At 41.7% G+C, this 21,690-nt stretch overlaps 1 protein-coding gene across 1 annotated transcript in view; it reads left to right on the top strand.

The window, feature by feature from the left end:
* The window catches only part of tmem132e (transmembrane protein 132E), a 583,657-nt gene that overhangs the window by 508,267 nt on the left and 53,700 nt on the right, over nt 1–21,690 (top strand). The window lies entirely within an intron of this gene.

The following is a 21,690-nucleotide window of genomic DNA, read 5'->3' as shown; positions in this document are numbered from 1 at the left end:
CAGTGCCTTTGCTAGAGCAGCGACTCATAGCACTCATCTTCTACCCTCCTTTCCTGTCCCGCCCTCCACATGCTTCCTGCAGGGTAGGAGATGAGGAAAGACCAACAGAATGTAAGGACTGGATTGGCAAGTCCTTCCGTCAGCACACTATTTCTTTTGGTCATTTTGCTAGATTTTATTTAGTTTTTAGAGACTGGAGTCTCTAAACGGTCCCTTGATAGTCTCTTATCAGCATTACAATATAGTTTGTTCAATGGTAGAATAGCTACTGGGAGTGAGAGATCGGGAACCACTCAAGTCAGCAGACATGCATAGTCATAGCAGGATGGCCAGTATACTACTTCCTAATTCATAGGTGTCACAAAATTGTCTACATCCTCCTGTTATGTGTATTGAACACTCCTGATGAAAGCTTGGAAAATATATCAAAAGTAGTCACTGTCTGGCTGGAGTGGTTCGTCGTTCAGTCGGCTTTGTCAGTGTCAGTATTGGAAAGACGGATATAGACCTATCTATATTTTCATCTCGAGAGTCGTGGCATCTTTCAACTGGTGAGGAATTCCCAAAAAAAGAAAACCGGGGACTGAGGTAAGACATGTGGTTTTCTTATTTTATGCTGCTGCTTTTATTTTAGGGAACACCATTGTTTAAAACAACTAAGAAAGCAGTTTTAAGGACAGGGGCCATAGGCTTGTTTTTCACCAACATTTCATACTAGCAGTAGGATTTTTAATTCCTCACTGGAATAATTAAATGTAATAATTAAAAGTAAATGAAATTGTTGGCTCTGTCAGAAGCATTGGAACAAAAAATGAGACTTATTGTGTGTAATTTGAATAGTAAAATAGCCTACTATAATATCACTTAGTTAACTTACTAATTTGATGTAATCGTAACGTGGCTGAATGGATTGGAATTTACAAGTTTTTTTTTTTCTGTCATTGTGAATGTTGTCACTATTAAAAGCTTTTAACATGGAAATTCAAATAAAGCTGAGACAGGAGGTTGGAGAGCTAAAAGATAAGTGTTCATGTTGGAATAAACTTCTATATTTTCATCAAGTTTGAAGACTTTTTTTTCCTGACAGCACATTTGCATTAGCCATTTCCGTTAGTTATCTTGTTTTGTTTTAAAACTTATTTAAAATCAGAAGTGGCGACCACACTTAGCATATCAAGTGAGCCCCAAACCACCGTGCTGCTGCCGCCAGGAATGCAGTAGAAAGAATTATTTTCATATCTACTGCACATCTGGCTGTAGCACAGTGGTTTGAGGCTCATTTGATACCTTGGACCCTTGATGAATTAAAGGGTACCTGTGCCGAAAACAAGCATATACCTAGATCTGTTCAATATATCATAAAAAAACTTTTCCCATTCTCATAAGAAAAATAAATCATGCTGAACAACATAATTTATTTATTTCATTGGACTACGTCGGTCCTGTTACACTTCAGTGAGCAGACATATCGCTGAATACTTAAAGATGTGACATCTGTCAGGGGTGCGGAACAGATGAACCAGGCGCAGGAGTAGGACGGACAAGGCAGACTTTAATAACAAAGGGCAGATCCAGAACGTAATCCAAAAATACAGATCCATCTAGGCATCATGAGTGCCGAAAATTATTCAGAAACTTCAACTGGTTATTTATATGAACCACTGAAGAGGGATTATCCCCATTTTGTATGCTCAGGTTGGGAAAGCAACGATTCAGATGGTGACATTATGGGACCTCCAACACAATTGCTAGCTCACAAGGATTGCATAAAACACACATTGGCTCCTGGCTACGGCGTGATGTCACACCTTTGTCAAGTATTCAGCAATATGTCTACTCACTGAAGTGTTATGGGACCGATGTAGTCCAATAAAATAAATAAAAGATGCTATGCGTGAAAAGGTTTTTTTTATGATATATTGAAGGTGATAAGGTGGAACTTTCACTGCCATGCTGTCAATACTGTGTTTGAACACAAAGATGACCTGATCCAATGTTTTGGGACAATCAGAGACAATCTGGTGAATTTGAATCCACTACTGTCAGAGAAACAGGGGGATTTGTGAGGCTACTGGAAAATGTGGATTTCAGCTTTTTTCTGACACTGTTCCACAACATCATGCTACATGTTGACATCCTATATGTTAAGCTCCAGAAAAGGACTGTTGAATCTGTCCATCACCAAGGGAGCATCCAGCAGTTTACAGAGAACATACAAAACATCAGGTAACTACATTGTGTCCTCTGTTTCAGTTTCTATGTTATACTATGATATATAATATTATAGCATACTTATATTTCAAACAATTTCAGTCCATGATTCACCAGACCAATAAGTTCAGTTATTGACAGTTGCTCATGAATCTTTATTATTTTCCAGATATTCTCTCCCTACCCTGTGTGGACAACTCAGTGCTATTGGCTCTCAACAACTAGGGAGGGGGCACAATGACAACCAGTAAGTGTGTCCAAGGGGAACAGGAAAAGCTGGCTGAGGTGAGTTTTCATATATATACACACATATAAACTCATTAAGCACTTTATTAGGAACACTATACTAATACTGGGTAGGGCCACTGGCGTAGCGGACACCCCTGTATCTTTCAGTCAGCCTATGAGAATGACAAAAAATGAATAATTTCATAATTCTATTCTATTTACCATTAAAAAACAGATTTCTTTGCATGACTGCTCTGCCAATTCAACAAATATTCTGTAATCATCCGTCATATTTTCCCCTTACAATTCTCCAGAAATGAACATCTTGCTGTTCTTTAAAAAAGATTTAAAGAATGCTCCTGATGCCCATAGATGCTTGCCATTCTCCAGCTATATTCCAATTCCCTAATATTCCATCTAAAGTTACGCCTTTTATTGCAGCATGTTATTATTATACAGGCTAGGTGTTTAAAAGTCTTGAGGGTCTCATGTCTCAACCTTGTGGAAAGGCCCCGCAGAATTATGCTACGCCACTGAGTAGGGCCTCCCTTTGCTCTCAAAACAGCCTCAAGACATGGATTCCACAAGATGTTGAAAACATTCCTTTAAGACTCTGTTCCATGTTGACATCATTGCAGTGGCTATTCTGTCTGGTCTTAACAACCATGGGTTCCTCTAAACAGTTGTCCAAGGATGTCAGAATGAAAATGGGTCATTCCCACCAAGAAGGAGAAGGCTACAAAAAACTCACTTCAAACTGCCTATTTCCACTGTCAGAAACATTATTAGAAAATGGAAGATAAATTGAACAGTTGAGTCAAGGCAAGGTCTGGAAGACCAAGAAAAAATTTAGATAGAATGGCCCGAGACCTGGTGAGAAATGCTCAGAAGAACCCACACATCACAAAAGAGCCGCAAAAAAGAGTAGCAGACACAGGCTGTGCACAGGACAACAATACAACATACTTTAAACAACAAAGACCTACATGGCAGAAAGGAGCCTTTCCTACAACTGCAACACAAAATTAAGCATCTGAATTATTCAAACACTGAGAAGCCTGTAGCCTTTTGGAACAACATATTTGGCACCACTAAAGAAGGTATCTTTTGGATAAAAAAGGGTAAAGCCTTTTTTAGAGAAGAACACCTTGTCAACTGTGAAGCATGGAGGTGGATTTGCTTTGGGGTTGTGTGGCAGCTGGGGGCACAGGAAATATAATAAGAATGGATTCCACCAAATATCAAGAAATTCTAGAGAGTAATTTTCAAAGATCAGTCCAGACATTGAAGTTGAGGAGAGGTTGTGTATTCCAGCAAGACAATCATCCAAAGCATACCTTAAAATCAACCATGAATTACCTCCAGGAAAGACAGATTAAGGTTTTGCCACCAGTCTCCAGACTTGAAAATCTGTGAAGAGATCTCAAACATGCTGGGCATGGAAGGAGGCTGAAGAATATTTCTGAACTAAAGGTGTTCCACCAGGAAGAAGGGGGGGGGGGAAGCAAGGATTTAAAGACTCTTAGCTAGCTACAGGAAGCATTTGCAAGCTGTTCTAGTTGCCCAAGGAAGAGTTCCAAAGTACTAACTGACAGGGCTCCCAAACTTTTGCACAGAGCCTATTTTGAAACTAAAAAATTAAAATAAAAAGTAATCTTGCTTTAGAATTTGTTGAAATGTGTCATTTTAACTTTGTAACATTTAGAGGTCAGGTTTGCTGTTCAGTTAGATATTAATTGGATATGGCTTTTTGACATGGGCTGCCCACATTCTTGGATACGACTATATATATGTCGGGGGCAACATTAGCTGAGGAGGAACGAGCAGTCGTCTGGCAGTCAGATGGGTTGCCAGTTCCATCCCGCCCTGGGTGTGTCGAAGTGTCCCTGAGCAAGACACCTAACCCCCAATTAGCTGATTGATGTATATTTATACAGTACTGAGCAAAAGTCTTAGGCACCTGTATAACATTCTGTACAGATTCGATTCTTTCAAAAATAATTCAGTGAAAGGTCCTAAATAAGCATACTATACATTTAAAATTACATTTTAGTAATTTTGCAGAATAGTTAAAAACTGAATCAAATCTATATTTTTTGTGACCACCCTTCGGCATTAAAACTGCATCACTTCTCTAAGATATAGAACTGCAGGACAGCGTTGGCAAGACAATCAGCAGGGAGGTTGTTCCAAGCATGTTGGAGAACTTGCCACAGTTCTTCTGCAGACTTTGGTTGGCTCCATGCTTCTGATTTCAGACAGCCTTGATCAAGTTATTATGTAAAAATAGTAAATTGCTTACAGTAATATGTCACTTTTTAAAATGAAATACAAAAATGTCTCTGTAAAATTAAATCTTTTGGAAAATGAATATTTGGAATATTTGTTCTTTTATACTAACACACACACACACACACAAAATAAACATATAAATAATAAAGTCTAGGGTGCCTAAGACTTCTGTACAGTACTGATATATATATATATATATATATATACATACATACATACATACATATATACACATATATATATATATATACACATATATATATATATATATATATACACACACATATATATATATATACATATATATATATATATATATATACATATACAGTGGGAGCAATAATTATGATCCCTTGCAGATTTTGTAGGTTTGCCTACTTACAAAGAAACTGTGTAGAATTTAAATCATAGGTACATTTTAACATTGAGAGACAGAATATCACAAAATAATCCACAATAACAACATCATACAAATTTTATAAATGTAATATCATATTTTCACATGAAATAAGTATTTGATCCATAGAACAATAGGACTTAATACTTGGTGGAGAAACCTTTGTTGGCAAGCACAGAGGTCAGACGTTTGTTGTAGTTTTTCCACCAGAGGGATTTTTGTCCACTCCTCTTTGCAGATCCTCTCCAAATCCTTAAGATTCCGAGGCTGTCGCTTGGCAACTCAAAGCTTCAGCTCCCTCCACAGATTTTCGATGGGATTTAGGTCTGGAGACTGGCTAGGGCACTCCAGGACCTTAATATGCTTCTTTTTGAGCCACTCCTTTGTTGCCTTGGCTGTATGTTTTGGGTCATTGTCATGTTGGAAGACCCATCCACAACCCATTTTCAGTGCTCTCACTGAGGGAAGGAGGTTGTCGCCCAAAATTTCAGGGTACATGCCCCCATTCATCCTCCCCTCGATACGGTGAAGTCGTCCTGTCCCCTTAGCTGAGAAACACCCCCAAAGCATAATTTTTCCACCTCCATGCTTCACAGTGGGGATAGTGTCCTTGGGGTTGTACTCAGCATTTCTCTTCCTCCAAACACGGCGAGTCGAGTTGATGCCAAATAGCTCTATTTTGGTCTCATCTGACCACATCACCTTCTCCCAAGCCTCCTCTGCATCATCCAGGTGTTCTTTGGCAAACTTCAGACGGGCCTGTACATGTGCCTTCTTCAGCAGAGGAACCTTGTGCGCGCAGCAGGATTTTGATCCTTCACGGTGTAGTGTGTTACTGATGGTTCTTTTCGTGACTGTGGTCCCAACTGCCTTCAGGTCATTAACAGGCTCCTCCTGTGTAGTACTGGGCTGATCCCTGACCTTTCTCATGATCATTGATATCCCACGAGGCGAGATCTTGCATGGAGCCCCAGACCGAGGGAGATTGGCGTTTCTTCCATTTTCTAATAATTGCTCCAACAGTTGTTAACTTTCACAAAGCTGCTTGCTTATTTTCTTGCAGCCCATCCCAGCCTTGTGCAGGTCTACAATTTTGTCCCTGATGTCCTTAGACAGCTCCTTTGTCTTGGCCATGGTGGAAACGTTGGAACCTAATTGATTGTGTGGACAGGTGTCTTTTATACAGCTACATAACGATGTAACGAGTTGACACAGGTGTTTTGGGTAATGAGTTGAGATTAGGAGTGCTTCTTAATGGAAAACTAACTGGTCTGTGGGAGCCAGAATTATTGCTGATTGGTAGGGGATCCAATACGTATTTAATGCAAAAATACGATAATAAATTTATAAAATTGATATGATGTTTTTATTGTGGATTATTTTGTGATATTCTGTCTCGCAATGTTAAAATGTACCTATGATTAAAATTCTACACAGTTCCATTCTTTGTAAATGGGCAAACCTACAAAATCAGCAAGGGATCAAATAATTATTGCTCCCACTATATATATAGTACTGTGCAAAAGCTTGAGGCAGGTGTGAAAAAATGCTGTAAAATAAGAATGCTTTCAAAAATAGAAATGTTAATAGTTTATTTTTATCAATTAACAAAATGCATGAACAGAAGAAGTGAATGAACAAAAGAAAAATCTAAATCAAATCAATATTTAGTGTGACCACCCTTTGCCTTCAAAACAGCATCAATTCTTCTAGGTATGCTTGCGCACAGTTTTTGAAGGAACTCGGAAGGTAGGTTGTTCCAAACATCTTGGAGAACTAGCCGCAGTTCTTCTGTGGATTTAGGCAGCCTCAAATGCTTCTGTCTCTTCATGTAATCCCAGACAGACCGAAGATGTTGAGATCAGGGCTCTGTGGGGACAAGACAGTTCTTAATGACATTGGCCGTATGTTTGGGGTCGTTGTCCTGCTGCAGAATAAGTTTGGAGCCAATCAGATGCCTCCCTGATGGTACTGCATGATGGATAAGTATCTGCCTGTACTTCACAGCATTGAGGAGACCATTAATTCTGACCAAATCCCCAACTCCATTTGCAAATGCAGCCCCAAACTTTTCTTCTGTTCATGCATTGTGTTAATTGATAAAAATAAACTATTTACATTTCTATTTTTGAAAGCATCCTTATTTTACAGTATTTTTTCACACATGCCTAAAACTTTTGCACAGTGCTGTATATATAAGATCATTTTTAAGGTTGTTATGAATGATATAGCCTAAACTGACTTTTGCTATTGTATGCGCAATTCTCAAATATATTTCTTTTTTCATTCTAGGTATGTGATACCATATGGGACATGCCAAGGAACGCTTTTCCTTCACAAAGCACCTTGTCAGTGCCACTCTACTGCATGGAGAGATGTTCCAGCACTACAGAGTGGCATTTCCTGAGGCTGCACGAGATACCTCTGTGAATGCCTAACCAGTGCTTAACAAAAGCAAACTGAGGACAGAGCTCACTCACATCTGCAGCAGTAATGATTTCAAAGCTTTGTGTGCTGCTGTGGCCCTATTCCATTTATTCATGGACAATAATCTTCAGGACACCTTTTCAGAGACCATGACTCTCTTAAAGATCCTGATCACCACACCCATAACCACTGTAGAGGCTGAGAGGTGCTTCTCAAAACTTTCTTGAGGACCACAATCACCCAAGAAAGACTGAATGCCTTGGCCATGCTCTCCATGGAGAAGAGAATGGTGAATGACATGGTTCATTTTGGCCAAAATGTTGTTGAAAAATATTCTGCCCAGAAAGAGAGAAGAGCTGAATATCCGTTCACGTAAGCCTACAGGTGCACTTTTTGGCCAGAGGATAGCACTGCTCTTGGAATATACTTGCTGCAGTGCATTAGCACATTATTTTGGGACACTGATACCATCTAATGCCGTGGTTGCCAAACTCCTGTATATGCTGGTTTTTGTTCCAACCCTAACTGTCATTGGGTAATTTTAACAAGCTGTTAATTGGGTGCTTTTAATCTTGAAATGTATTATTTACCTTAAAGCACGTTATGCCAGAAATAGCTTTGCTATGGCATGAAGAATACAATTTCCATGTTCATATTGTGCTTATTGCACCACCTTGCAAACAATTACAGAAGAAGAGGTAACAAATAAAAGGTTAGCTAATAGACTCATAATTGGGTCGTTGAACAGTGCAGGTTTTTGCTTTGCCTTTAAATTATTAATTCTCTTCCAAATGGATAGTTCTGGTGGCCTTATGTCAACACTTTCACAAATTAGGAGCCTACTGTTCAATTCAGTGTTTTTAATTTGATCAGATGAACATGGTAATTTTATTCTTTATGGTATGCATAGCTATCTGTCAAAATGTGGTTTAAGAGGGTACAGTGAAGGACATCATTATTTGATCCCTTGCTGATTTTGTAAATGAAATGACAAAGAAATGAAGGGTCTATCATTTTAATGGTAGGTTTATTTCTACAGTGAGAGACAGAATATCAAGAAAATCACATATAAAATGAGACGGGTGCGTGGGGGTTAGACCCAAAATGCACGACTCAGAAACAATGGTTAGATAAAGTCCCGGCAGGGCTTTATTCGGGACGAATCCCAGGAGGGTAGTCAAAACAAGCAAAGTCCATACACGTAGATCCAGCCAAACAAACACTGAACAAACAAAAAGCACGGTGCCGAGGGAAGAGGCAAACTCGTAGTCGGTAGACGTGCAGGAAGGTCCGGTAGCAGGAGAGCCGTCAGCGGGGCAGAAGTACAGGCGGACGGCAGGCAGAGTCGTAGTCGAGAGAGATGCGGAAGTCGAAACCATGAAACAATCAGCGAGGCAAAGGTACAAAACAGTAGGCAAAGACGTGGTCAAAAAACAAACAATGGTCAACGAAACAGAAATCAATAAACGATGGTCGGTAAAACAGGCTTGGATCTTAACGTGAATCAATCAGTAATAATGCTCAAGAGTTGCGTAGTAAACTAGAGGCAGACAATTTCGCAGTGAACAGTAGCGCGACTGGGATATAAATGCAGGTGTAGACAATTAGTTAGAGCGTAGCAAGGAAATGGAAAACAGGTGTGATGGATGACAAGTTTAACAAGGTAATTAGTAATCGTTAGTAATAAACCTATCCTGCCCTAGCATTAGTAAATTAGTAAATGACATGCACGAGAAAATAAATTGTAACAAGAAATAAACTAAACAACATGACGAACCTAGACTAACATAATACATAAGACAATACAAGACTAAGACAAAATGAATGAACATAAAACATGGCGAAACAGACCTGAAACGTGACAGGACCTTAACGACCGACTCCTGGCGGTCCTTTGAATTTGTTAGGGTGGTCACGATGGAAGTCTCTGATGAGCGAATTGTCCAGAATGAGACTGGGAGCGACCCAGGAACGCTCCTCAGGACTATAGCCCTCCCAGTCAACCAAGTATTGCACCCCACCCCAGAGTTTTTTAACAGTAAAAGCAGGGTGGTTGTCAATAATGCGGGGGGGAGGTGGTGGGGGATCCGGGGGACATATGGGGTGAGAGGCTACAGGCTTAATACAAGAAACATGGAATGTGGGGTGAATCTTAAGGGAAGCAGGGAGTGACAATCTTACAGAGGAAGGGTTGATGATACTGTGAATCTTAAAGGGACCAATAAAGCGGGGTTGCAGTTTGTGGGAAGTGGCTTGGAGGGGAATGTCCTTAGTGGACAGCCAGACGGAGTCACCTGGTTTGTAGGCCGGAGCTGGAGTGCGGTGGCGATCAGCAAAACGCCGATTACGGTCTGCCGTGCTTAACAGCGAGGCCCTGGCATCCCTCCAAACCTTGGCGCACCGTTTCATGTGGATGGCGAGGGAGGGAACAGCGATCTCGGCCTCCTGGTCAGGGAACAGTGGAGGTTGGTAGCCCAGGGAGACCTCAAACGGCGATTTCCCGGTGGCGGCGCAGGGTAAGGTGTTGTGTGCGGGAGATGAATTGGGGGCCGCGGTCGGAAACGATATCCGAGGGAAGTCCGTGGATGCGGAAAACCTCCCTCACCAGAACATCAGCGGTTTCTTGGGCGGTGGGCAATCCAGCCAGGGGGATGAAGTGTGCCGCTTTGCTGAATCGGTCCACCACAGTCAGGATGGTGGTGTTGCCCTCGGAAAGGGTAAGTCCGGTCACAAAGTCCACTTCGATATGGCTCCAGGGTCGGCTGGGCACCGGTAATGGTTGAAGCAGTCCAGCAGGGGCCCGGTGAGATGCTTTGCTTCTGGCACATGTGGTGCAAGCCTTGATGAAGTGTCTGGTGTCGGCGATCATGGAAACCCATCAGAATGTCCTCTTCCCAGGGGAGGATTGTCTCCTACTTAGTCTAATGAACAGTACGTTGCTCTGGATAAGAGCATCTGCCAAATGCCAATAATGTAATGTTAATTCTGTGGACAGGTGTCTTTTATACAGGTAACGAGTTGAGATTAGGAGTACTTTCTTAAAGCGAGTCTAACCGGTCTGTGGGAACCAGAATTCTTGCTGGTTGGTAGGGGATCAAATACTCATAGCAAAATGCCAATCAATTTATTACTTTTATATGATGTGATTTTTTTTATTTTATTGATATTCTGTCTCTCACTGTTAAAATATTCATTTCTTTGTCAGTGGGCAAACTTACAAAATCGACAAGGGATCAAAAAATGATTTCCTTCACTGTAAATAATCCCTCAAAATGTGAAAAGCACCTAATTCAGGAAAATTAACAGTTTGTTGAAATCCTTCCAATTGTGGTTGGAATGAAAATCAGCATACACAGGGGTTTAGGAGCCACTGATCTAAACAGTCTGTACAGTCTACTAGCCTCCAAGTTTAAGATAAAATAAATGTTTTTGTATATAGTTCATATTGGCATTGTTTTGTCTTTCCTTTGTAAGTATGGAGGTGAGTAAAGTTGAGTGTGTGTGTGTGTGTGTGTCTGGCTCCTCACCCAGTTAAATAGCCACCAGCTGCTGCTGTCTATAGCAGCGGTGCACAACTCCGGTCCTCGAGGGCTGGCCTGCATACTGTTTTTGTTTCAACCAATTGCCTAGTTTTTAATTTGCTGACGGCTCTATGAATGACCCTGCTTCAAGCCTGTACTTGAGCACAGTACAATCATTAGGACACACTTGCAGTCTGCAGCTGTCAGATAAGATATGATTGAGTCAATTAAATAATTAAGACCAGAATCCAGAAACTGATCGGCCCTCATTGTGAACCCCTGGTCTACAGCTTCAGTCCTATGTTAAGCTGACCTTGACATATAGGGCTAATTTGACAGCTTACCCACTCATGGGTCAAGTTGTCACAAGTGTGCACCCTCCAATTAACTGTCCATAACTTTGTACTGAAATAAGATATGAAGATGTAATTTGGTATGACATTTATTCCATTTACTCAATATGCCCTGCTCTGCTCTATGCCATCAAAATTTTAAAGGCAGTTCACTGATGCATCACAAACTCCAAGTCAACTCCGTATACAACATATGGAGAATCCGCCCCTTTCTCACCCCCTACTCGACCCAGCTCCTGGTCCAAGCGATGGTTCTGTCCCGCCTGGACTACTGCAATTCCCTCTTGGCTGGCCTCCCAGCGTCCGCCATCAGACCCCTCCAACTCATCCAGAATGCAGCAGCTCGTCTGGTCTTCAACCTTCCCAAATACTCACACGTCACCCCCCTGCTTACTTCCCTCCACTGGCTGCCTGTCATGGCTCGCATCAAATTCAAAACATTGGTGCTAGCCTTCCAAGCAGTTAAAGGGTCTTCCCCAGCTTATCTGCAAAAAATCATCAGACCCTACACCCCTGCCAGACCTCTTCGTTCCGCCTCCACAGGCCGCTTGGCACCTCCCCCTCTCAGAACCTCCACCTCACGCTCACGACTACTGTCTGTTCTGGCTCCACGGTGGTGGAACGAACTCCCCGTTGAGGTCAGAACTATAGAATCTCTCCCCACCTTCAAGCGTAAGCTGAAGACACACCTCTTCAAGCAGCACCTCTCCCCATCCCTCCCTACCTCCCTGTGAACCTTAATTGTTGTCTCTGTGACTTGCTTTGTGTATCGGTATTTTTAGTTGGCTAGGTAAGCAGTGTTTGGATAGTTAACTTTGGTCACTTTTGCTCTGTTTGTTTGTTTGTTTGTTCCAAAAAATAAAAATAAAAATAAATAAAAAATGGCCCTTGTCCTTATCTTTGTTGTACAGGTAGCAGTTGAAATTGTACTTCCCTCTAGGGTCTTTCAGCGAACTTATCCCTGGTTATGGGTATGCACTTTGTTGTACGTCGCTCTGGATAAGACCGTCTGCCAAATGCCAATAATGTAATGTAATGTAATGTAATGTAATGCCTGAGCTTGACATTATTTTTAATGTTATTTTTATTTCAAAAGGAAATATTTTTGCATGCTAGATCAATAAATGTTTAATCCATCAAATCAAAATGTAATCTTGAGCATTTTATTTCCCAGATGTTAAACCACAGCACCTTTTAAGCTTTTTTTGTCCTTTGCTATCAGGTAAAGTTTCTTTACACCCAGGATTAATAGCCTGCTATTTCCTGTTTTCATTTGATTTAGTATCTTCAGGCTTCAAGCTGTTAAAAAGCAATACAGATAACTGAATCCTGAAGCTATTTCAGGCCCACTTCATCCCACTAAGTGCAGTAACATTAATGGAAAACCTTTGTGAATGCACATTTAACTGTGATATAGCTTTTCTTTCTTTCAAAGTTGGGATGTGTTTGAAAAGATGTGCCAAGTGAGGCTCTCTTTTAAAATACAAATCTGTCTCAAAAACATTGGTATCTCCTCTCCCAAAGGAAGTGGTATTATATTATTGCAAATTGCTTTCTAAATTCCATTTCTGATGTAGCGCACCAAGAATCTGCTTTTATTGAAGATTTGGTGACATTCCCACTCCATAAAACATTTAGCAGTTAAATAGTATTTGCACCCTTTCTGATTTCCTCTATTATTGCATATTTGTCTCATGATGTTTAGACAAAATGTAATATTAGACAAAGGGAACCTGAGTAAAGTCCAGGCAATAAAATATAATGCAATATATGTTGTACATTTAAGTAAAAGCAAAGGACAAGTAACCCCAGAGGAAGATAAGATCATTTAAAAGCCACCCAAAAGAAGTATGTTTTCAGAAGGATTTTAAAAAGTACAACTGTTGATGCTTGTCTGATCTGCCTGGGTAAGCTATGCCATAGTAATAAAATGAAGCTTCACCAATCCTTTTCTAATTTACTTTCGGAATGCAAAAGAATTTCTCTTGATGTTTTTTTGGAAGACCAGAGAAGAGAACAATGCAGTATTCTAATCTACTTGAAACAAAGATATGTATTAACTGTTCAGCAACTTGGTTTCACTGTGCATTAGCCAGGTATTCATCAAACATTCAGATAAGTCTTATTGAAATACAGTGGCTTCCAAAGTTTTATACTTTGTGCAAACACCCCTGGCAAAGATGACAGCCATGAGTCCTTTCCTATAATTTATGAATAAGGTTAGAGAACACACTTGGAGGGATGTTTGACCACTTCTCCAAGCAGAACTTTTCAGAATCATTGATATTCTTGGGATTCGCCCCTGTTCAGTTCAGACCACAGGTTTTTCATAGGATTTAAGTCTGGTGATGGTCATTGCACAACATGGTTTTTGTATTTACTTAACCATTTCTGTGTGGATTTTGATGTACGTTTGGAGTGTCCAAGACAGCTTCCTAACAGAGGCAACTAGATTTTCAGAAAATATTTCCTGGTACTTTGTTGAATTCATTGTGCTGTAATATGTGTACATATTGTTTAATTCAGTGAAAAATGTAAGTGTAAAATGTATGTTGTTCCCTGGTTTCCCCGCCCCTCATCAAGTGAATGCCCAATGAAATTCTGAGGAAGCCCAGGTTGTTCCTCTACATTTAATGATGTGAAATAACATGCCCCGATAGCCAACTGTAAAAAGCGGCTTTACTGCATTTACATTTTCTCTAGTCTACTTTTCAATAATGGTTAGGAATGTGCATAGTAAAAATTATAATAATGGAAAACGGAAACCTGTTTTTCATTATTATAATTTTTACAATGCACATTCATAACCATTATTGAAATCTTTTCATGGTTTACGCGTTGACCCAGTGGAATAAGTGGGAATGTGTCTGACACGCTATTCATTAGCAAACTGAACAACATAGGGGAAATCATTTGTATTGGTAGACCTAGATTGCAAGGTTTTAGTCTTTGATGAGCCTGTCAGTGAAGTCACCTTAACAATGGATGGAGCAGTATTTTAGTTGGCTAGGTAAGCAGTGTTTGGATAGTTAACTTTGGTGACTTTTGCTCTGTTTGTTTGTTTGTTCAAAAAAAAAAAAAAAAAAAAAAAAAATGGCCCTTGTCCTTATCTTTGTTGTACAGGTAGCAGTTGAAATTGTACTTACCTCTAGGGTCTTTCAGCGAACTTATCCCTGGTTATGGGTATGCACTTTGTTGTACGTCGCTCTGGATAAGAGCGTCTGCCAAATGCCAATAATGTAATGTAATGTATTCCCACTGAACTGTAATACAAAAAATTCAGAGGTAGAATATCCATTCATGACATCCGAATTACAATGAATATGAACTGTAACACTAAACATGCTCGCTCATGTACAGTTTGTAAGGTTCAAAGATCAGTGTCTGTACTTTATAAAATGATTTTTTTAACTTTTACTTCTACTCACCTACATTTCGAAGTAAAATATCCTACTTTTCTCTACACGACTTTCAGGAGCACATCATTTCTCGTTACTCTGAAGTGTGGAAAAAATGCATTGCCTAAAATATCTCCAAGAAATCCCAAAGAATAAAGATCCTTTCTTGTTTTGGCCACACACTACCCCATCACACAACCAAATTATTCAGAATGAATTGTTAATTGTCTGATCTGACCAGTTGTTCACTATCGCAATCGAGCTGGCCAGAGGAGGATGGGCCCTCCCCCTCTTAATTGGGAGGACACCATTCACCTTTACAGTAATGTTTTACTGTGATAAAATATCACTGTTATGTAAGGTTCCCTAGTTTGAGAAACAAAGGAGAGAAAAGCCCACAGCAACAATTGATAGGAGCATGATTTCTATACAATATACAATATTAAAGATATAGGTGTATAGATTAGACCCTTTCATTTGGTTACAATTTATAGTTTTTCAGTCATTTACAATCCAAATAAGTTGGTAGTTCACTGACAAAACATGAAATCAGGAGGGAGGACTAAGGTACAGTTTGAAAAGGTGTGTATTTAGTCTGCGTCAAAATAGGGGGAGGGATTCTGCTGTCCTGACAGTGGTAGGCAAGTCATTCCACCACTGAGGAACCAGAACGGAAAACAGGCATGAACGTGCAGCTCGACCACCAGGTGCTCGTAGTGAGGGAACCATAAGGTGACCAGAGCTGTCAGACCGGAGTGGTCTAGCTGGGGAGTAGGGAGTGATTAAGGATAGGATGTAAGGTGGGGCAGCCTGAAATGCCAACACTCTTGAATCGGATGTGTGCGGGAATTGGAAGCCAGTGGAGGCCAATGAGGAATGGGGTGACATGAGCCGACCTGGGCTGACCGGTGATCAGGCGGGCTGCAGCATTCTGGACCAGCTGGAGGGGCTTGATGGCACAAGCTGGGAGACTGGCTAGGAGGGAGTTGCAGTAATCTAGCCGGGAAATGACGAGTGCCTGGACTAGGAGCTGGGTGGCTTTCTCTGTGACGGATACGACGAATATTGTAGAGGAAGAACCTGCAGGTTCTGGCAGTGGAGGATACATGTGGAGCCAGGGTGAGGCGGTTATCAAGAGTCACTCCAAGATTCTTGGCCATATAGGAGGAGAATACTACAAAGTCCTCAACACTCAGTGAGAGGTCGATTGTCGGAGAGGACTCAGCAGGGATGTAGAGAAGCTCAGTCTTGGCAAGGTTAAGCTTCAGGTGATGGGAAGTCATCCACGCAGAGATATCAGCCAAGCAGGCAGAGATCTGTGTGGTGACCTGGGTATAGGGGGGGAAGGAAAGAAAGCGTAAGAATGGTAAGAAAAGCCATGGGAAGCGATAACAGAACCAAGAGACATGGTGTATAGAGAGAAGAGGAGAAGACCAAGAACTCCCATTTGTAGGGGGTGGGGGTCAGAGACTGAGCCCTTCCAAGTCACCTGGTAGGAACGACCAGAGAGGTAGGAGGAAAACCATGCCAGTGCAGATCCTGTAACACCCATCCCTGTCAGCGATGAGAGCAGAATCTCATGGTTGACTGTATCGAAGGCGGCAGACAGGTCGAGGAAGATGAGGACAGAGGAGAGGGATTTGGCTTTAGCAGAGTGGAGTGCCTCAGTGACCGTGCGCAGGGGGCGGTCTCAGTGGAGTGGCCACTCTTGAAGCCGGACTGGTTGGGATCGTGGAGATTGTTCTGGAGAAGATAAGTAGACAGTTGGGAGCAGACCGCCTGTTACAGAGTTTTAGCAAGAAAGGGAAGAAGAGAGACAGGCTGGTAGTTGTTCAGAGCGGGTCAAGAGTAGGTTTTTTGAGCAGGGGAGTGACTCTGGCCCTCTTCAAGGAAGAGGGCATGGTGCCGGAAGAGAGGGTGTTGATTAGAGAGGAGAGAAAAGGGAGAATGTCATTAGAGATAGATTGTAGAAGGGGAGAGGGGATGGGGTCAAGAGGACAGGTGGTTGAGGATGAGAGGAGTTTCAAAGTGTCAGAGTCAGAGGGGAGAAAAGGAGGATAGGGAGTTGGGGAAGGTAGAATGGTCAGCAGGGGGAGAGGGTGGGGAGAAGGAATTGCAAATGCCATCTAACTTCTTTCCAAAGAAGGAGACAAAGTCATCAGGTGTGAGTGATGAGGGAAGTGGGTGGGGGGGGCGAGAAGAGAGGAGAAGGTTGAAAACAGGGGATTAGAGGTGGCTGTGTTAATTTTAGAGTGAAAGAAGGAAGATTTAGCTAGAGAGACAGAGGAATAGAAAGATGATAGGAGGGCATAGAAGGAGGCTATATCACTGGGGAGACAGGACCTTTTCCATTTTCTCTCTGCTGCCCGCAGTTTGGTTCAGACAGCTCATAGAGCAGGGGTGTCAAACTGAATCCCCAGGGGGCCGCAGTGTCTGCGGGTTTTTGTGGTTTCCTTTCAATCAGCTGCCAATTAAGTCCAATTAAGGCCTTGAGAACAAGGCGTGTGGATACTTTAACCATTCAATGACTTGAATGGACCCAGAACACCCCAAAAACCAGCAGACACTACGGCCCTCCAGGACTGGATTTTGACACCTGTGTCATAGAGCATCAGAAAGCCAAGGACTGGGGGGGAGGCCCAGGCTAATTTGGTGGTGAGGGGACACAGAGTCAAAGGAAGATGAGAGGGAGGACATGACGGTTGTAGCAGCATCGTCGGGAGACAATCGAGAGAAATACTCCGCAGATGGTAGGGAGGAGAGGACTGCAGACAGGTGACAGTGGATGGTGGGAGAAATGGATGGGTGTTAGAGGCGAGTGGAAGAGAAAAAGAGATGAATGAGTGGTCAGATATATGGAGTGGTGTTACAGAGAGGTTGGTTGTAGTGCAGCTCCTTGTGAAGACCAGGTCAAGAAGGTTGCCTGCTTTGTGGGTGGGAGGGGAAAGTGTGAGGGTAAAGTCAAAAGAAAAAAGGAGGCAAAGAAAGGTAGATTGGGTGGACTCTGAGTTCAAGTTGAAGTCACCCAGGAGAATCAGGGGAGTGCCATTGTCTGGTGAGGAGCTAAGGAGGATGTCCATCTCATCCAAGAAGCTCCCCAGAGGACCCGGAGGCGATAAACAACAATAATAAAGAGTTTGCATGGGAAAGTAACAGAAACCGCATGAAATTCAAAAGAGGAGAAGGATGAGGAGAAGACACTAGATCTTCATGAGGATGAGATTAGGAGACCTGTGCCACTTCCTCTTGCCTGAGGTTCTGGGTGTGTGGGAAAAAGAGAAGGCAGAGGAAAGGGCAGCCGGGGTGGCTGTGTTCTCTGATGAGAACCGCGTTTCTGTTAAGGCAAGAAAGTCAAGGTTGAGGTGGGAGGCATAGGCTGATAATCTGCTTTCTAGACGGCGGACTGGTAGTTCGAGAGGCCACCAGCCACACAGAGGTCAACACCAGCGGATCTGGGAGGGAAGATCAGGTTAGAGATATTCCGGCCATGTTGGCGAGAAGCAAACCTCCTATCTGACTGAGACTTGGGGAGAGGAGAGAGGACAGGAATGGGAAGTAAACACATGGAGAGGGAACTAGAACAAAACAATAATCAGGCTCTCAGACAGCCTCGATGGACACCCGTAGATAGACACCCTCGACTTTGTACGCCTGCGACTTCGTACGCCGAGGCAAGTGGACCAGGCTGCCGCACCCAGCTGCTGCTGGTGCACTACAAAACTGCTTAAATAACTAGCTGACACTGAATCACAGAAAATGCTACAAACCCACTGGAGAACACGAGCTCAGTTGTGCCAGTAATTATACCCTGAACAGGGTGCAAACTATTGGCTCCTCCTACAACAAAAGCTGTGGCCTGCCAGCCAGTGGAGACAATAACCAACAAACTCAATAGCCTAGCTCACCTGAGAGAAAGAAACACACAACCCAGTTTCACTGCAATCTAAATAAACACCACTTGTACTAACTAACAAACAAACAAACAACCAAATAAAGGAGATCTTTGTGGCAGTTTGTGGATTGATCTTGCTTCCTCTTAGGACTCCCGCACTGGTGGTGGAGTAGAGAAGCGTATTGAGATTGTGTCAATGTTACTGTACGTTTACTATTAGAGTGGGGTTCCACCGAGGCTAAATGCATGGTCGTGGCAGACCGCCCCTCTTTTTTAAGAGCCTTGCAGGACTTGCCGACTGCCCAAGGGTCTGTGTTGAATAACTCTTGGTACAGTAGGTGCTTTTAGTTGGCGCATTTGTAAGTCTCCTGCATAGTCAGATGAGCATCTGGTGAATATCCATGGTTGCTGACTTTCCATAAGTCAATTGGTGTTCATGGTCGTAAGAGTCTCGCCCCTCTTATTGAAGAGCCTTGCGGGACTCGCCAATAGCTGACGGTTCTGTGTCTGAGAACTCCATTGCTATTTATGTACACTTCCTATCTATATATTTAGTATTCCTGCTTTATTTGTTAAATTAAAAGGATAATATGTTTCATGTATTCCCGTCTCTTTAAGTAATCCTGTTTCGTCAGGGAAATTAGATTGTTGATGTTTTTTCATGTATTCTAGTGTTAGTGTTAGTAATTCTCCATTGACAGTGGAGCCAGCCCCACCCCAGCCACTGTATTTTCTTCTTACTACTAGTTTGTAAATATTTTATGCATTTCACTAGTTCTAAATACACGGTCATTGGAATTGTTGTCCTCTTAGTGAAGAGCTTGCGAACTCCTGATAGTTGAGGGTTCTGTGTCTGAGAACCCCTTCGCTGTTCACTTATGTATAAATAATCCTGTTCTGTTCCGTTCTGTTGAATTAGATTGTTGATGTTTTTTGTGTATGCAAGTATAAGGGCTCCCCTTACATTCTTTTAATTTCGCATTGAGAAATGGAAAAATAAATGGCAATGGTCCGTTTTGTTTTTTTTAGGGGCCTATCATATAGTAAAATCTATTATGCATGTAAATGGATGTCAAAACATGTCACCAATATTGTTAGTTAGGTGGTTAGGTCAAATGAAGAGCTAGACTTGAGCACAGTTAACAAGAAATGTTACTGGTATATTTATTTCATTGGGTCAAGTGGTTATATACTTGCCACATTGTTTGTATAGTGCACATGGAATGCTTGGAGGTCAATTTTCAACAGAGCAGCTCTGTTGTTGTTTTTTAATGATTTCACAAATCTGTGCATAAAACACATGGTTCACACTCTAGTCACATTCTAGGTTAGCTACTGTGCTATCGTGTATAAATGGACAATAATTCCACTGAAAACAAGATTTTGAGAAAAGGATAGAAATGGTAGGCCTCTGCAAATTTAATCTATCACGCCAGCAAGGGTGGACTCAACAGCTGTGGAGTAGAGTGCTCACATTTGCCACCTGGTGATGGTTATGTGAAAAGCAAACCCTAAACCACATCAGATTATGGGCAATCTTGCTACAACTGGCTGCTCTGCCTGTAACAGGGCGAAATGCAACATGACTGCCCCTACTGTCGGAACCCTGCAAGTATTTTTTCTTTCTGCAGAAGCAAACCACCAAGGTTTCCTTCACCAAACCACAGTTTAAGGGCTGGGGGCCAGCCGTAAGTCTGATTGGCTTTTTTATAATTACTTTCAATAAGTTTGCAGCCTTTTCCACGCTGCTTTTGTGCACCAGGCACCTTGCATGTATCTGCCGCAGGTGCCTCACTGTTTTAGGAGCACACAAAGCTGCCAATGATCCAATTTTGATGCTCTTTGAGAAAACAGCACCCCACGTCACTATGATTCTTTTCTCTGTTGTCCAACCACATGAAAATAGAGGTGGATTTGATTTTGCTCGATGTTCCATTGTATACATAGATGGAGGACAAATTGGTTGCTGCAGTACATCATTTTGGGCCATCCATATACAATTTCACAAAAGTTGTTTTGTGCTTCGTTTGTCTCTCTCTCTCTCTCAAATAGCAAAAGTGAGTGCTCTCCACTTATCCATTGTTATAAAAAATGAATAACAATCCAAACTCAATCAGCTAATGCTGTTAATATCTTTTGAATGTTAGCAAAGCAATTGTCAGGAGCTAGTGTGGTTGCCTAGCAACAGCAGAAAAGATGCATCCAGCACCTTTTTTTCTGTTTACAGAATAGGCTTCAGAAAATCATATAATGCACCCTGCATTTTTAAGCTGATATTGTGTTTATGCAAGTGGAGTTTGTTTGTTTGCTTTGCCTAACCAGCATACATTTCAAATCTTGTCCCATTTGCACAGCAATAACTGGAAAAACTGGGGGTAAAGCCCTTTGCTCTAAGTTGAAACTGAAATAGCACTTATACCCCAGTGCTTTATATTTTGCTCACATACACTTAATTTAAGGCACTGGCCCAGATATTTAAATGAAGATGAATACAGATATTTTGTTCATTAGAATCAATACATTGTATGTTCTTGTTTTAGTATTCCTACGTATTGGATGTCTGTCATGCTGTTGACTAAAAATGGAACATGCTGTTACATAATCATTCACGCCAGAGTCTACTGGAGTATTGCACAAGATGTGTGTTTTCACCAACTGAATCAGCCACTATTTTTATGTTGCATGAAACTCATAACTCATTTTAACTGGATAAATTGCTGCAAGGGGAAAAAGATTGAGTTTTTATTCTGTTTATATTTTAAATGGAACTCTGACACCTTAATTTGCTATTACATCTCCAGCATATATATTTGTATTGGCCCTGGGATTATATCCATATTTCATCCTCACAGATGACAGAAATGCTTCTTTTAAATGGGTTTCCTCCATAGAAAATGAGCCAGAAAAATAAGATACTTTGATTGGATTCCGCTAGTTTATGCTGGTAACAACATTCAGTGGTGGCTGTTAC

The sequence above is a fragment of the Conger conger genome, chromosome 7 (genome assembly GCF_963514075.1).
Source record: "Conger conger chromosome 7, fConCon1.1, whole genome shotgun sequence".
NCBI classification, from domain to species: domain Eukaryota; kingdom Metazoa; phylum Chordata; class Actinopteri; order Anguilliformes; family Congridae; genus Conger; species Conger conger.
Note: the sequence above shows the minus strand (reverse complement) of the source record. Positions and strands in the feature narration are given on the sequence as shown.